Genomic DNA, 18,820 nt, shown 5'->3' on the forward strand with positions numbered 1-18,820 from the left:
AAGGACATAAAAATATCCATATTCTCTGGATTAGTCAGGGTTATCTAGAGGAACAGAACTAATAGAATAAGTATTATAATATTAATAATATAAAAACATAAAATCCTATATATAGGATTTATTAAAATGGCTTAAAGGCTGTGGCCCAGCTAGTACAACAATGTCATCCAACTACCAATGGGAGATTCAGGAATCTAATAGTTGTTCAGTTCACAAGGCTGGATGTCTCAGCTGGTCTTCAGTATACAACAGAACCCCAAGGAAGTGGGTTCTAATGCCAGTGAAAGAATGGGCTTAATAATGAAAGCAAGCAAGCAAGTAAAAAGCAAAAACTCCCTACACCCATTTTCTTTATATAAGTTGTCAGCAGAAGATGTAGTGGATCTTCTCACCTCAAAAGATCTGAATTAAAGGTGCATCTTTCCACTTCAAATGATTTAATTAAGAAAAAAAATCCCTCACAGATATGCCCAGCCACTTGTGGTTTTGTTAATTCCAGATGCAGTCAAGTTGATAACCAAGAGTAGTTACCATATTCTCTAATAGGGAGAACAGGCTGGAGTTACTAGAGTTCTAATGGGATATGTTGTTATTCCATGAAAATAGCAGGATTGTTTTGCCAATGGGGAAAAACCCTGATGTTCCAAGAAAGTTTAGGCCAGGGTTGGATCAATTAAAAATTATTTAAAAATGGAAGAACTGATTACATTCATCAGTAAAAAAAATTGTAATCTTGAGCCAGGTGTAGTGGCACAAGTCTTTAATCTCAACAATCACACTTGCAGAGGCAGAGGCAGTGATCTCAAGGCCACCCTAGTCTATGTAGAGACTTTCAGGTCAACTAAGGCTATATAGTGAGAGTCTGTCTCAACAGCAGCAGCAGCAACAACAACAAAACAAAAAAAAAAGAGAATTGACATTATAATGTATTGACTAAATTCACATAAACTTGCTCTGTGGAGAAATAGTCAAGAAGCTATGTATAGAGAATTATAATGGAACATTATAGACAAATGTCTGATCCTGGATGATGAACCTTAAGTGAGTCCTTTTACAGGCAGATAAAACTGGTGGATTCTTTCCCTATAAAAATAGACACATATGTCCTAGGAAGTGACTAATGTTTCCAAGTATTTCCTATTCTCCAAGTTCAGGAAGCAGCTGTGGCAGAACTGAGGCTCAGGCTTCTGTGGAGTTAGATAACCCCAGGGTTTGTGTGTCAGGCCTCCCAAGGCCTCTTTCCCCAGCAGTGTTCAAGCAGAGTTGGCTGTTGTGACAGGAAACGTAGATTGAAACTCCATTGAAGTTCCATCTCACCCCAGTCAGAATGTAGAAAACAAATGACAACAAATATGGCAGGAATATGGGAGAAAAGGACCCTTATTCACTGATGATGGCAGTGTCAACTGGTACAGCCACCTTGGAAATCAGTGTGAAAGATCCTAAAAAAGCAAAGAGAACTTCAGCATGATCCAGCTGTACCACGTGAGGGTACAAGACTGAAGGAGACAGTGCAGCACAAAGACACATTTACACATGCATTTGTATCTGCTGTATTCACAAAAGCCAAGAGATGGAACAGGTCTAAATGTCCATCAATGTGTGAATGGGTAAAAAAAATTGGTATGTATACAAAATAGATTTTCATTCAGCAGAAGAAAAACTGAACTCATGGCATCTGCTGAAGTCATTATGTTAAGTGAAATAAGCCAGAGTCAGGAAGCAGATCAGAAGAGTTGAGGAAGAGATAGAATAGAGATGGTGATGGAATGTGTGTAATAGGAAAGCAGAGGGAAAACGAGAAGAAATGGAACCCACCGGAGGGGAAGGGTAATACTTTTACATGTTCATTGATCATCAATTAACTCATGAGCAAGGGTTAAAATTAGTCCCATTTACCAACTTGGTCATTGCCCGTCCCTAACAATCTCTAACTCCAGCTATAAATTAACATACTTACCTTTTTGAATACTTCACATGGCTGTCAGGGCAAATTTACAATATTTTGAAGTATTTAAATTATCTAAATTTGTACCATACTCCTGAATAATTACAGTAAATTAATTTCTTCTCATCATGTTACAACTATTTGTAAATTTGAAATAATCAAATTAGAATTATCAAAATAGAAAATGCTAATTTCTTCATCTTGGTATAGCATTTTTCTTCCCCACCTTGAATTGTTGAATGGAAAACTAATTCTGTTCCCTGCTTAACTTACAAGAATATGAAGACAACCTCAGAAATAGTGCTTTGGCTATCAAAACAGGCTAAGTAAATTGAAGGTGCTGTTTTTGGTCCAGATGAAAGCTAATCTTTGGTAAGGTCCCACTTGGGCCACTTGAAAGCCTAGGCTTATCTTCTCCTCCCACAAATGAAATCTTACTCAGGAACAGAACAGATAATTGAAGTGGGTTCAAAAGACTCACACAGATCTGTGACTTCTCCTTTGAAGATAGACTATTGACTAGCAATATGAAGCTCAGGAATCTGCTGGATGGGTTAGGGGTCAGAGGGTTTCTTAGGTGTGAAGGCAGACATAGCCGGAGAATTTGGTGTTTCTGAACAACTGAATAATGAAATAGTCCCCACCATCTTGCCATGACCCATTCCAGTACTTCCCCTGTGGTCCATATGAAGATAGTGTTAGGTGGAAAAAATAGTGACAGCTGGAGGAACTGTGTCCTCATCTAGAGAGAGGTGGAGATGGTGTATTAGTAATTGTTACTTTTCTTGTTTCTATGACAAAATACCTGGCTGACAAGCAACTTAAGGGGGAAGGGTTTATTTTTGTCTCACAGTTTCAGGAAGCAGAGTCCACCATGGTGGAGAAAGCGTGGCAATAGAAGCAGGAAGCTGCTTGCTGGTCATATTCTATCTGGAGTCGGTAAGCTGAGCTTGAACAGGAAATTGGGTTGGTTGCAAAGCCTTCGAGCCTCCCTCTCCCAGGGTTGTCCTTCTTCCAGTGAGGTTCTATTGCCCAAAGGTTTAACAATCTTCTAAAACAACACCATCATCTGGGAACTAAGGGTTCAAATCCATGAGTCTGTGGGTGACAGTTCACACTCAAACTGCAAAAGATGAACATTCTCTAAAGCTCCAAATGCACTCACTTGTTTGATGATGAAAGAGTAGAGTTGTCCTCCTCAGGATCTTGAGTAGAGAGATTTCCTCAAACAGCCCAGCCTCTGAGAAAGGATCCCATCCACCCTCCTCCCTCCTCCCTCCTCCCTCTACTACAGCAATATGGGCAGGGTTGGCTAATCTCCAAAGTTCTAGAAATTGATTTCCATGGGACCAGCCCAACCTCCATCCCACTCTCCTGGAAGAGATCACCACCTTCCTAGTATTTATGATGTGGGTACACATTTAAGGACCCCAGGCTTATGAGGGCTGGCAGCAGGCCTATAGTCAAGGCTCCGGCCTGCATTGCTTCATTTCTCACAATTTGTCAACTCAAGTAGAGGTGCTGAGGACTCAGCTCTGGTTGATGGAGGTTAGGGGTCTCACTCAGTGGTAGAGCACTTGCTTAGCATGTGTAAAGCTCCTCCATCCAGCACTGTAAGAAACATATATGACTACTGGAGTTTGACGTGGATGTGCAGCCAACATTCTGCTGAACAGAAAGTCAGAATGAGGAAGCTGTTAGTGACAGTGCACAATAGGGCTAAGAGTTCAGGGTGAAGGGTAGGGGTTAGAGTGACCTTACCTAGTGAGTGATCACAGAAGGCAGGCAACAGGGACATGGACCACAGGAGAAAAGGCTTGTCTCTGTCGACCTTCATGGTCATCTGTGGAGACAGACAAGAAACATGGTGACAATGGTCAGTAAAGCACAATGTGTGTGGGGGTCTCTGAGAAGTGTCTGACCTGATGAGAGCATGACAGAGAGAAACAACGGGGAAAAGGCAGTGAGTGTCAGGGCCAGGACAGACAGACCTGTAGGAATGGTGACATGAGTGTGCCCGTGAGGTCAAAGGGGCCTGGAGCAAGTGGCTCTGGGACCTGGGTGAGCTCACCCTTAAGAGATAGGTAGCATGTGAGCGTGTTTATCTTGGGACTTGCTAAACTCCGTGTGTAGCTGTCTTTTTCTTTTTTTTTAATTTATTTATCTTATATCCCAATCACTGCCCTCCAACATCTCCCCCTCCCCCATGCCTCTTCCCCTTCTCCTCTGAGAGAGTGAAGATCCCCTCCCCAAATATTACCCTACCCTGGCACGCCAAGTCTCTGAAGGGGAAGGTGCATCCTCTCCCACTGGGGTCAGACAAGGCAGCCCAGCTAGAACTTACTCCACAGACAGGCAACAGCTTTAGGGATAGCCCCACTTTAGTTGTTTGGGACTCATATAAATACTGAGCTGCAATCTGCTACATATGTGCAGGGGTCCCCTAGGTCCAGCAGTGTATGCTCATTGTTTGGTGGCTCAGTCTCTGAAAGCCTCCAAGGGTCCAGGTTAGTCGACTTTGTTGGTCTTCCTATGGAGTTCCTATCTCCTTTGGAACCTGAAATCTCCCCTTCCCCCCTCCCCCAGCTCTTCCCTAAGAATCCCTAAGTTCCATCCTGTGTTTGGTTGTGGGTCTCTGCATCTGTCTGAGTCAGCTACTGGATGGAGCCTCCTAGAGGACAGCCATGAATTTTGTAAGCAAATGGATGGAACTTGACAATATCATCCTGAGTGTGGTAACCCAGACCCAAAAAAGGACATGCATGGAATGTACTCACTTATAAGTGGATATTAGCACAGGATACCCATGCTACAATCCACAGATCCAAAGAAGCTAAACAAGAAGGAAGGCCCAAGGGAGGATGCTTGAATCCCACTTAAAAGGGGAAATAAAACAGTCTGAGGAAGCAGATGAAGGGGTGGGACTGGATAAGAGAGGGGATGTGGATGGGGTTTAGGATCAGGGGTGGAGAGAGATGGGACAGATGGCTAGATGGCCATGAGAATTAGTGGAATCTGCAGATGATCAGGGTGAGGAGGTGAGGGGAAGTGTCCTCTTTACCAGTCTTGAAAGTCAGTGTCCAGGCTGGGGAAGTAGCACAATCAGGCACATGTCCAAGGACTCAAGTTTGATGCCTAGCACCCATGTGAAACATCCCTGCAACATTGGGAAGGCAAAGAGGCTGATCTCTGAAGTTCACCAGCCAGCCAGTCTAGATTACTTAATGAGGTCCAGGCTAAGGAAAAGTTCTGTCTCAAAAAAGCCCAAGATGAATGGCATCCAAGATTGTCCCTCTGGTCTTCAAGTACATGTGCATACATATTCACCCCTTTGAGCACCCCTATGAAAACACACACACACACCCCACTGAGATGATGATTCAGTTTTCCCATCCATCCACACCTCCACACCCCACCCCCAAACACAACCTTCTTCTCCTTCAAACTTCACACAAAGGCTACAATTTGTTAGAACGGACAAATCAATATGGACACACCCTTATCACTCAAGGTCCACAGCATACACCAAGGCTCACTCTCAGTGTTGCATACTGTTTGGGTTTAGAGATAACATATGGTCTCCAGTGCAGGACCACACGGAGGCATTCATTGTCCCTCTTCTGTGCTCTGTCTATCCACCCCTCCCCAACACCTCCACTTGGCAAACATGGAGCCTTTTCAGTAACTGACTTTCCTCTATTTGAGGATTTGTTTTTATCTATTTGGGGAACAATGAAACTTGTTGCTGCTCTCTGCTCTCTATTTTTTCCCCCATCAAGAGATATTATGCATTTGAAAGGGACCAACCAGAACCAATGGTACCACTCCTCTGAGGCTTGAGACATGGAAATCTGAGCCCATTGGTTTGTTAACCATGGAGGTAAATCCTGGTGGAACCTTTTGTAATTTTTGATACTAAAAATGAATGGTGGTATATAGTGATTGTGAACACATGCTGCAGGATGTTTACGATTCCCTGGGGCCAGATAAGTAAATGTTCTTCCAATGTAAGCTGCAGGAGATAGTCAATTTCACAAAGAGATGCTTTCTCTGTTTATATGAGCTGCCTGTGTAAAAGAGGAAACACTGAGTGAAACCGTTTGTCCATGCTCACGGTTAGGCCACAGGTACCAGATGCCACCATATATACTGATACTGGCACATAGCCAAGCTGAAGACCATAGAGAGGAACTAGAGCTGTGGTTTCATGCCTGTGGGAACATCATGTCCTCTTTGTTTCAAAGGGAAAAAGCCTCTATTGAGGTCTTTACCTTCTAGAGTGTAGAGAGGAGAATGGAGAAGGGTATCGAAGAGCAACTGGCTTTTTAAAAAAATTATTTAACTTTTTATTGATTCTTTGTGAATGTCACATCATGCACCCCAACTCCACTCATCTCCCTGCCCCTTCGTACTTGCCCTTGCAACTCCCCCCCAGAAGAAAAAATATTTTGTTGTGGAAGCTGTGGTGTGACATAGTGCGTTCCACAGTAGACCCTTCCGTCCACCCTTCATTACTTGCAAGTGTTCCTTGTGGGGAGTCAGCGGTCTGGTTCCAGGCCTCTGGCTTCTGCTACACTATCAGTACTGGATCCTCACTGGGACTCCTCATGGATATCTTGTTGTTTCCTGATATCATGGAGATCCTGCAGCTTTGGATCTGTAGGACAGGCCCCTTCATTCACTCCAGCAGTTTGTAGATAGGGTAGATGTTAGGGAGGACCAACTCAAAGGCCTGGGTGATGGCTGAGCTGGTCAGCCTGCCATATCTCCATATTTCCATATCTCCCCAATCACACCACTAGAATGAGCCTTCCAGCTCTGCTGGGGCTGTCTCACCCAATGCTACATCCATCAAGGGGCAAAGCCAGCTCTCCCTCCTGCTCTTCAGGTGGACTCACCAGCACCCACGCCAACAAGGCCAGCTCTATTGTGCTGCCCAGGTGAGGTACAGAGCCCAGTCTCCCAAGTACTGCAGCTGGTGAAGCACAGGGCCAGTTCTCCCATTCTCATCACCTCTGGGCCAGCTCTCCTGCCTGCATTAGGTGCCAAGGGGCAAGGGTAGAGCATCTCTCCCTTGCCTATATCACCACATGGCAGACAAGTGACAGGGGAGAGACAGCTTTTTAAAAGAAAGATTTTGCTTTTATTTTTAAAACTTTATGGTTACGTGGGCAAGGGCAGTGTGAATGAACATGGGTGTGAGTGGGGGCATGCACATGTGTGTATGTGATTATGGACATGTATGTGGGCATGCACATGTGTGTGAATGTGGGCATGCACATGTGTGTGAGTGTGGATATGCACAGGTGTGTGTGGATATGCACATGTGTGTGAGTGTAGGCATGCACATGTGTGCATGACTGTGGGCATGAACATGTGTGCATGAATGTGGATATGCACGTGTGTATGGGGTGTGGGCATGCACATGTGTGTGAGTGTAGGCATGCATATGTGTGTGAGTGCCCACTGAAGTCAGAAAAGAGCATCAGATTTCCCAGAGATGGAATCATAGGCAGGTATGATCTGTCCGATGTAGATGACAGGAACTGAATGTGGATTCTCTGCTCTTACAGAGGACCATTGCACTGAATGACCCACTTTCTTCAGTGGGCCTCCACCTCCTAAAGGTTCCACAACTGCCCATCCTACAATCTGGGAAACAATGAGCCTGTGGGGGACATTTCACAGCAAACCACAGCATGCAGAATGTGAGCTTATTAAGCAGTGTCTTCATAGATGCAATCAAATTAAAATGAGGTTCTTAGGATAAGCCCTAATGCTGTGCAACCCCTGTCCTTATCAAAGGTGGTGAGGGTGCTGGAGCATTTAGACAGAGATAGACCTAACACAAAGTATACACTCTGGAGCTAAAGGTGATATAGCCACAAGGCAAGCCATGCCAAACATTGCATTAGCCATGGGTGATAGCATAGAGGCCCTAGGACAGACTCTCCCTACAGCCCTCCCTGTGACTACCCTTACTGTCTCTTGACCTTAGATTTGCAGACTCCAGAGAAGCAAGACAAGCCTGTTGTTTAAACTGCACATTATATGATATGTTGTCATAACAACCCTAGTAAACTGTTATACTTGGGGGAAAAAAACCGTGTGTGTGTGTGTGTTTGTGCATGCATGCACACACATGAGTACAGGTTTTCATGGAGGCCAGAAGATGGTGTCAGGTCTCCTGGGGAAAGAGTTAAAGGTGATTGTGAGCCGCCCAATGTGGTTTTTGGGAACCGAATTTTATTCTTTTGCAAGAACAGCAAATGCTCTTACCTGCTCAGTCCTCTCCAGCCCTGACTATCATTAGGGATCTGTTTCAGGAAGGCAAGGATTTTGTTTTCTTCCTGTGTGTTATCAGTACTTATAATAATGCCTGGTAAAGAATATTTCTGTGTGTTTCATCTAGTTTCTGAATGAAGGGGACCTCTGTCGTTTGTCTAAGAGCACATAGAAGGATAGCAAAGCCACCGTTTACTAAGCACCCCTGTGTAAATATGATGGTGTTTGCATCTCTGTCCACAATGCAACCTAAGAAATAGGTCTCATTTTTCTTTTATTATTGTGGAAATCAAGGCTTACAGAGATCAAAGAATTATTCAAGGCTGCACACCAAGCTATCCATAGTCTGAGGACTGCAGCTGAGGCTAGTTTGTCTCCAGAATCCCCAAGCTCATTAATATTCAGGGCAGAAATGGGAATCATACAGGTGGCTGGGAACAGACCACCTAGGGACAGGTTCCTGCCAGCAGTGTAGCGCTTGGGCTTTGAACCAGGAGGGGATACTGCTGGAATCCACTCATCAAGCTGTGATATAGATATTTCTTCTGAATGGGAACAGCAGTGTTTAGCAAAGTTAATGGGTGAGGGTTACTTTCAGGAGCAGGGACAGCTCAAAGCAGCTGCATCATGAGAAAGCCCAACTCAACACTGACAACTCACAAAAGCCACACTACTCAAAGTTTCTGCACAACTTGCAGGCAGTTCAACCATCTGGGAGTCTCCTCTCTGCAGCTTGGCTGTCAGAATCTTCCTCTGAAGTTGTTTTGCTGCTTCTAATACCTTGGGGTGTGTGGTGATTTGAATATGCTTGGCCCGTGGGAAGTTTGGGGTGTGTGGTGATTTGAATATGCTTGGCCCGTGGGAAGTTTGGGGTGTGTGGTGATTTGAATATGCTTGGCCCATGGGAAGTGGTACTCTTTGGAGGCGTGGCTTTGTTGCAGGGGTGGGATTTGAGGTCCAGTAGTTAAGCTCTGCCCAGGGTAGATCCTCCTGGCTACCTGCAGAAGATAGTCTCTCCTTCTGGCTGCCTTTGGATAAAGATGTAGAAGCCCCAGCTCCTTCAGCACAAGCCTACTTGATGCCATGCTTCCCACCATGATGATAATGGACTGAACCTCTGAAACTGTAAGCCAGCCCCAACTAAATATCCTTTATAAGAGTTGCCTTGGTCACAGTGTCTCTTTACAGCAACAGAAACCCCAAGACAGGGAGGAGCTCTTGAGAATTTTGTAACTTTCAGCTTTCCCAGACATTTGTGAAGTTTTGTCTACTTCACAAAATCTCACGAACTTTCCACTCCTTCACATAGAAGGGCCCTGCCCACTGTGGGTGGTGCTGTCCCTGGATGCATTAGAAAGCAAACTCAACCAATCAGGAGGAGCAAGCCAATAAGCATCACTCCTCCATGGCCTCTGCTTCAGTTCCTGCCTCCAGGTTCCTGCCTTAACTTCCCTCAATGGACTGTGTGACTCGGGGATATGTCAGCCAAATAAATCTTTTTCTTTTCAAGTTGCCCTTGGAAAGAAAACAAAGGAAACAAATATAATATTAATTAAGACAGTCGCCACAGACTTGTCTACCACCCAATCTGTTGGAGGCATTTTCTCAACTGAGGAGCCTTCTTCCTAGATGACCCTAGCATGTGTCAAGCTGACAGAAATTCTGTCAGTACAGGACATTTCTGAGTTGGGGTACAGTGATCTCCCTCGGTTTGCTGGAAACAGTTAAACCAGCAGATGAAGAGGAGAGGGAACCCTTGGTGATGCTCAGATTCTGCTCTAACACTGCAGGGATTACACTATCAGAACTTTTAGGGTGGGAGCCCAAACCCTGGCAGCCCTAACAACTAGGCACATCTGCCCCTGCTGCTGTTATCCAGGCTGACTTAGTGGACATACCAGTAAAACACAGAAAAATGATGTTTATGCATTGGAAAGAGAAACAAAGAGGTCCAGAGAGCTCCTCCCAAGTCCATTTTCAGATCATAAAGAGAAACTTGGGGTTAAAATAGAGGGCAAATTTGTACAGGTAAGCAATCATGGTCAAGGTGAGGTCCTGCCCTTCATCATGGTCTCAGCTGGTCTCAGCTGGTCTCAGTTGGAAGCTGCTTGACAAGCTGTCAATCTCTTGGAGACAAGATCCCAGTTGGTTCCTTTGGCTGGTACCAAGCTTCCAGGCTTTTCATTGTCCTAGAATGGAAATCCTGGGGAAATTCCAATTTCTTGGAGTTCATTGCCTCAGTAGTTTGACAGCCAAAAGTTGGGGCACAAGTGTCTCAATGGAACATTTCCGCTGGATGCTTACAGCTGTGGTTGTTTTGTTTTGATGGCCTCTGGACCACACACACCAGCTGTACAGCAGACTCCAGCCTTTTCTGCTCCAGGTTCTGAGGGTGGTGGGATAAGAAGAGGTGGTTCTGATGCAGCCAGTCAGAAAAATCACACAGCGAGAAACAGACCCTGAAACTGAAGCCCTCAGGAATATGCAGCCACATGAACCTCTTGAACATCACTGCATTGAAAGTTCCAGAATGATTTCTGTTGAGTGGAACCACCGAGAATCAAACTACTAAGGCAGTGAACTCCAAGAAATTGGGATTTCCCCAGGACTTCCATTCTAGGACAATGAAAAGACTGGAAGCTTGGTACCAGCTGGAGGAGCCAGTTCCGATCTTGTGTTTGTGATGTCAAAGGTTTGATGTTGGGCTTGTCAGGTGATGTGCTTCAGGAAGTTGTCTGTTTCACCACCCCAGATATGCCCCAGATGTTTACAGGCTGTCCACTATTTGTGGGGCTCTGTGCTCCCAAGCAGAAAGGGGCAGTGAACCAGAGAAGAGCAGAAAGGCCCAGCTGCCAGCTTAGTCTACATCCATGCCTCCCTCTGTGGTCTATGCACATCAAAGGCATGCTAATGCAGTTTTCAAAGTCTACCTCCCTGGGTGGGTGCTTTCTTTTATGTCATGAAATAACAGGGCAAAGGGAAACCTGTGGCTTTGTATTTGCCTCCTGTGGTGCAAAGTCCCAGAGATGTGAAGTGTCATGCAGAGTCCTCTCACAGAGGATATGAGATGAAAAGGAGACTGGACAGTAGGTGCCAGTCCTATAGAAGGACAGTGGGTGCTGAGGGTGACTAACGGCTTCCTCTTCAGGGCTGACCACAAGTTAAATGGTTTTATCAAGAGCAGTGCTGCAGTATTTCTGGAAGCCAGGAGGCTTCGGTTTTTGTGACAAGGAAGTGCTAGGGCTGCATGGAATCTCCATGGCAAAACTTTTACCAGCTACACTTAGGGGAGCAACACCCAAGCTGTTAACAAGCTTGACTCTGCTCTGCTCTCTGAACGTCCAGAAGAAACGAGCCAGCTTTGGGTCTGAGACACTACTGTCCTGTGCTGCTGTGCTGTGCTGTGCTGTGCTGTCCTGTCCTGTCCAGTGCTGTGCTTTGCTTTGCTGTGCTGTGCTGTGCTGTGCTGTGCTGTGCTGTGCTGTGCTGTCCTGTCCTGTCCTGTCCAGTGCTGTGCTTTGCTGTGCTGTGCTGTGCTGTGCTGTGCTGTGCTGTGCTGTGCTGTGCTGTACTATCCTGTGCTGTGCTATCCTGTGCTGTGCTATCCTGTGCTGTGCTGTGCTATCCTGTGCTGTGCTGTGCTGTGCTGTGCTGTGCTGTGCTGTGCTGTGCTGTGCTGTTCTGTGCTGTGCTCTGCTCTGCTCTGCTCTGCTCTGCTGTGCTGTGCTGTGCTGTTCTCTCTCTCTCTCTCTCTCTCTCTCTCTCAATGTATGTGTGTGTGTGTGTGTGTGTGTGTGTGTGTGTGTGTGTGTAGGATTTCAATGGTATGTTGGGGCAAGCCTGGGTCCTAGAACTTAAGAGTCCTAAACCTAAATGTAAGCCATTTTATAGGGGGGGATCAAAAAACAAAAACAAAACAAACAAACCTCTTTTTTCCCCCCATAGCTTCATTCTGAGTTTTGGGTTAGCCATATTGGCAACATCATCTCCTACTTTTTTTTCAGTAGCCTCACTTCACTTGCAAACATAGGGAGGTTGTCTTTGTTCTAGATCTGACTTATATTACTGTCCCTTATCAGGGCCCCAGAGGGACATCTCAAGTCAGCTGTGCTTCTTTTGGATGGAACTGACCTCACATGCCTTTACACTTGGAATCGTCACCTGTGTTTGTTTGTCACTTACATGACTTTCGTGACCCTGGGACAGCATTCCAGGTGTGACGGATGAAAGGAAGAGCTTGGTCCACGGTGGCAGTGAGGGGGTGGGGGGAGAGAGCGAAGAGGAGAAAGGAGGAGTCTCACTTCCTAGTGACCAGGAGTCAGAGAGAGAAAGATTGCTTGTGCTAGCTTTCTTCTTCCCGCTTTATCTCACCAGGCACACACACACACACACACATACACACATACACACACACACACATACACACACATGTGCATCAATATTCTCCTATATACTTGTCAGCCTGATTAAACTGATAATCTAGATGAACTGTCTCAGTACCTGTGGTTCACATCATATTGGTAAGTTGTCATGTGTTGTCTTAGCTCACCAACAGGTTGGCTCTGTCACTGTCCACCACAGTGCAGCGTCCCTCCACTGTCTCATCTGACTTAGTGATCTTGGTCACAGAGATGATCTTGAAATAGGATTTGGGTTGAAGAAGGGGACCTAGACCTTCTGGGGAAACTGCGAGTCAAAATCATTGTGCTCTCGGACTCTAGTCATGGGTCATATACCATCCAACCTATGGAAAGGGACCCTGGGACCCCAAGCTGAAGCTGGTTTGGGGGATCCAGGCTTTGCATGACTCTCCAAGACCCCCTCAAAGATCCTGGTCGGTGACTATCTGGGTACTTAAGCACTGAGTCCTGCTGTGCCTGCCCCTCTCATAGTCTCTCACCATGTGTTATCGACTCAGGACCTGGACGTCCCTCTTCCTCCTCCTCCTCCTCCTCCTCCTCCTCCTCCTCCTCATCATCATCATCATCAACGTCGTCGTCATGGTCATCTTGTGTCATCCCTACAAAAAGGGACCTATATGACTCCAAGGTCCAGGAAAGCTGAAAAAGCCCTAGAAAATGTCACAGAAGGTCATTCCCACGTGGACATCAGAAGGACTGCCAGCTTGCACTACCTTGTCAGATATTGCCAGAGCTCATGCACACACACCATCATTTTCTTTACTTTCCTTGCTATATGCTTCATAAACTCACTCATTCCAAACAGAAAGCATCCCTGGCCTAGATCGTTCTTTAGTCCCTATAGAACAATGCCAACCATGATCTTCAATCATTAATGAACAGAGACCAAGATGATATAGCACTGACTTCCTGGCCACTTTTATGTCCACCAAAAGTCCTCTGTAAAGCACTAATACAGATGTTATCACCAGTAAAGAACAATATGGATATCAGTGTAAATGCCTGCTACACCTGGCTTCGTGCTTCAGATCACAGTTCAGATGTAGGTGGTAAAAATAGAACATAAAGCTACTGTCTACCTATGTGCACAGGTGTATCAAAACATAAATGAATTGCATGTTCAGACTTGGATACCGGGTTACCCCCAAGGTAACAAATTGGATATATGTAATGTAAATTTTGGATTGAGAAGTCTCTGTTGCTAGGTAGTTTGGGTAGAGATGCCGATATCAACAAGAATCCTAAGTTTTCCACATACTCCTCAGGGTGATCTCAGATCAGATAAGCCAGTGTTTGCAGGGGGTTTTAACAGTGAGATGTCTAAAATCTCCAGGGTGCCCTCCTTTGATGAGCTCTGTGTAAACCATAGTTGGGGTTGTGGAGGTGGAGTTCTTCGGAACACATGCTGAGTTCTACATTCTGGCACCTGTGGGATTCAGGGGAGTCCCCCTTGTGCCTACAGTATGTGGGTAACCATGGGAGCCTGATTTGCAGCTTCCATCTGCCTGGTGTGGTGGATAGCCTTGATCTTGTTTCTTAGGTATTGGGCAGCTCTGGTGTTGAGATCTGGTATAAGCCTTTTTGTCAGACACAGCTGAACAAGCCTCTCAGCCCCAGGCTTACATCCATGACCTGCCACTAGTAGGAACAGCCTCCCAGTCTGGACTCTTTCCACTTGTTAAAAAGAAAGAAGAGAATAGGACACACTGTGTGGCTGCTAGAAGAAGTGTGGAGAAATGTACAAAGAAAATCCTGTATCCCTGGCTGCATTCGTTTGGTCATGGATTGATGTTGGCGGTGGTCCTGTCAGGAGGCTCTGGAGGACTGTTCTCCTAATCCCAAAGGGATGGAGTTTCATAGCTCTTGCAACAGCCTCACAGTGTGATGCCCAGAGCTGTGCCTTACTGGCCTTGAGACTGGTCAGGATGCTCTCTCTTTTTGGTGACATTGTACTGAGGTTGGAAGACTGTTGTGTCTATGCAATAGGGCCATGCCTGTCTTTGCTGCTGGCCAAAGGGCGTGGGTGGGAACCCACAAGGCAGAGTCAGCATCTCTGTTCCCCCTGATTCTCACTCTCTAACTGCAAGCTGAAGAGGCCTCTAGTACCCATAGTTCCTAAGTGTTACTGCAGATGCAGCTACTTTGTTTGATGTTCCTTTTCTGTAAGGTGGGGCTACTGACACCACGGTCTTTCTCACTAACTGGTGTCTAAGGGGAAAGTGGATGCCTCAGAAATAAACAGCTCTTATTCTTACTCCACTTCTTGTTTTTAATCTAAGCAAGGCTTTCTAGTTAAAGGACCTGCTATTTCTATTGCACTGACCCTTCCTGATGTATATACAAAAATATGTAATATATAAATAATATATAAATACATATTATATAACACAATGTAAATATATAAACACAATAAGATATAAACATATAGTATGTAAACATATAATAATTAAAACTATATCACATATTAATATATAATAATTAAAATTATTTATTTAATTATTTGTATCTATGAGTATTTGGCTGCATATATATATATATATATATATATATATATATATATATATATATATCAGCAGCCACATAGGCTAAAAAACAATGTTAGATTCCCCTGGAACTGAAACTCAGAATGGTTGTGAGCAGCCATGTGGGTGTGAGAACCTGAACCCAGCAGCTCTTTGGAAGAGCAGTCAGAACTTTTAAAGGCTGAGCCATCTCTGCAGCCCCCTCCCTTCCTATTTTCTTCAGTGGACGCATGCAGATGATTTCCTCCTCTTAAGTTGTTTCTCTCAGACTTCTGCTGCAGCAATGGAAAATGAAGAACACAGAGGGGAGGCTACAATCTTGTTCTCCACGGCCATCGGGAGAGAGATGGCACTGCCTGCAAGGAATGGGAGGGAGACTCTTCAAGAGCATATTTCAGTTACATCTCTCCATCCGGAGGCTTTCTGAGCAAAGGTGGATCTCCCTGGAGTCAGCCTCCCTGTGTGCCGTATGAAATCACATAGGATAAGGTTTCCTCCACTTTGTGGGTAAAAGGGAGGATTTTTTTTTCATTCAAGAACAACAAAAAAGGCCAAATACCAATTGTGTAGATTTCTCCTAGGCTCACAAAGTGAATTTATATTCTGAATATCTCTCCTGGGACACACCTCGTCCAGAAGCCTGGATGAACTTCCCATCCTATGGAAATCTGCCCTGTTCTGTTCAGTTTCTCCCACACTCCTACTGACTCCCCACTTCCATGGTCTTGCGTGATTGGCTGGAGACAACTTGTTGAGAGGTATCAGGGTTTTCTGTCTGTGAAGGAATTTCCCCAGAAGATGTTTCAGAAAAGATGAACAGGTGAGCTGTTCCATGTGCCCCCTTTCTCCCTGCCATCAGATTCCTAGAACTAGACAACCATATTCTCCTAGAGACCTGGAGATAGGGGATGAAAGGGACAGATAAAGATAAAGGGAGAGAGAGACACAGACAGAGACAGACAGACAGACAGACAGACACAGAGATATACAGAGAGAGACACACAGAGAGACAGGGAGAGATAGAAATGGAGAGACGCACAGAGACAGACAGACAGAGAGACACAGAGAGAGGCAGACAGAGAGAGACAGATACAAAGACAACAGAGACAGAGACAGGGAGAGATAGAGACAGAGAGAGATAGGGAGATACAGAGACACACACAGAGATATCCTTGGACCATTAGAGGAAATCACAGCTGAATTTGACTAGTGCCATTTGGGGAAGAGCAGTGAGCAGGGATGATGGATGTTCTTTTAATAAGCTGACATTAAGGTTCCAGAAAAACGTCCGTAGCCTTATTTCTCATATTTTTAAGTTTATATTTTTGGCTCACTCTGCATGCTAATCTCCTGACTTTATGAGCACAAAGCCTCACTTGGCTTCTGCTCATGCTGGGAGCTTTGCTGGCTGTAAGTTTGGAATATCTTCAATTATGAAAAACATTTATTGAGGTTACACTCAAATGATTCTTGGAAAGCTCCGAGGTTAAGAGCCAGGAGGAGGAGGAGGGACCAAAGCTGAGCCTCACAGAGGGACCAGGGATTCTAATGCCCTGGGAAACTCTGGAGTGCAGGCCTTCTGGGCCTCTGTGGGTATTGCAGCATCCTATTGAGATCCATTATCTGTTTATCCATGCAGGGGCTCATCCGGTAAACTGTTCTGAATGCCTCTTATGGGCCTCGTGACGCAGAAAAACTCTTCTATTCCAGATACAGGGAATTGAGGAAAATGGTGTGGGCAGCTGCATTATTATTATTTTTACTAGAAGTTGGGGGAAATACACATAAGCTGACTAAATCATGTGTGTGTGTGTTTGCACACGTGCACACATGTGCTCATGCCCAGGCACATACCTGGTATAGAAGATTCATAGAGAACGTCACTGTGATGGGTAACATTAGACTCTGGATTTGGAACCACTTAGGAGACACACCTCAGTATGTCATGAGTGTGACATAAGTGTTCTTGAATGGGATGGGGCTCTAGGCTGACTAAAAGGGGAGAAAGGTCTAACCCAGCAAAGCATTGACGTTTATCTCCCTGCTTCCAGACTGGAGATGCAGAGTGACCGGCTGCCTCACGCTCCTGCCTCCACGGCCAGTCACTTCTGCTTCCATACCTTCTCCTCATGACAGATGATATATTTTTTATCAATTATTTTGCCACAGCAACAAAGAAAGAAAATATAACGGGAGTTCTGGAGGGTGAAAACCATGTAGCCCAGCCTTTCTTCAATTCCAGTTTGTGCATGAACAACCCGGTCCGGGGACGTTGGTTTTGTTGTTACTTTTTATTTGTGTGTAGGTACATGCAGAGAAGTCATCTTTCTGGAGTGAGCTCTCTCCTACCATGTTCAGACTCAGGTAATCAGGCTTGGCAGCAAGTGCCTTGCCTGCTGAGCCATCTTGGCAGCCCAGGCAGCAGTTCTAACCAGTTCATGACAGCCAGTGGGTGACAACATAGTGATGGTCTACAACTCCTAGAAACAAGGGAACAGAGACCTGCCTGGTGTTTTCAAGCTCTCGGGAAACAGATCTTAGACACATATGGCCAAATATGAGTATAAACATTTGAAAATGAAACCTGCACATGGGCAACCTCGATCGAAGTGAGGGACGAGGGTTTGCTGAGGAGGCTTCTTTTCTCCCTTCAAACTCACACAGCCTCAGGGAAACACCAGGCCGCCTCCACCTTCTACCCAGAGCTGTACAGCTTAACACTGAGCACAGCTGCATTCATTGCTTCCAATGTGGCCAGGATGACTGAGGAGTGGGATTCTTTATTTGATCTAAATGAAAAGCTGAAGCATACCAGGCATGTTTTTTTCTGATAAGTGCAACTTTAGGGTAGGGGCTGGAGAGATGGCCCAATGGGTAAAGATAGTTGGGTATAAAACCTCTCCATGGAAGCCGGGTGTGGTGGCGCACAACTTTAATCGCAGCACTCAGAAGGTAGAGGCAGGCAGATTTCTGAATTCGAGGCCGGCCTGGTCTACAAAGTGAGTTTCAGGACAGCCAGGGCTACACAGAGAAACCCTGTCTCGAAAAACAAACAAGCAAACAAACAAACAAAAAACCTTTCCAAGAAAGCAGAAATCGCCTCTCTCCATATATTTTTTTCCCTTCTACTGTTGAACCCTTGGTGTAAGAATCATATTTAATACAGAGAAGGCACTCAATAAATGTTTGTTCTGTGAATGAAGATTTTGAGGTGGCTGTTTAATTTCATGGATTCTTCTCTGTCATAACCATGCTTCTCACAAGCCTCTCTGTACACATATATTATCTATTCTCTTAGAATAAATTTTAACATCATTGCTCAAAAGGGCATGGACCATTTTATTGCTGTTAAACACTGCCAAGTTAGTCTCAGAAAAGACTGAACTAATTTTCAGTGTTCTTAGCAATGCCATTCGGCGCAGAACGTGGATCTCCTGGTGCCAGCTTTGGAAGGCAAGCAGAGAGAACAGCTAGGGTTTGGGCAAGTTATTTAGCCAGCAGAGACTCAAACTATTTAAACTGTAAAACAGAGATAACTGTGTGAAGCTGGAAATGAACTGAGTAAATGCCAAAATATTTGCATGACAAATGAGATTTGTATACATGATTTTAGTTTAAAAGGGACTGAAATGGAAGAGGTAGAG

The 18,820-nt window shown here is 45.1% G+C and overlaps 1 pseudogene; it reads right to left on the reverse strand.

Annotated features, from left to right (window-relative positions):
• Positions 1-1,380: 1,380 nt before the first annotated feature.
• LOC147002064 (HCLS1-associated protein X-1 pseudogene) lies at positions 1,381-13,328 on the reverse strand (annotated as a pseudogene).
• Between the last annotated feature and the right edge of the window lie 5,492 nt (positions 13,329-18,820).

The sequence above is a fragment of the Mus caroli genome, unplaced genomic scaffold (genome assembly GCF_978045245.1).
Source record: "Mus caroli unplaced genomic scaffold, Mus_caroli_1 scaffold_11, whole genome shotgun sequence".
NCBI classification, from domain to species: domain Eukaryota; kingdom Metazoa; phylum Chordata; class Mammalia; order Rodentia; family Muridae; genus Mus; species Mus caroli.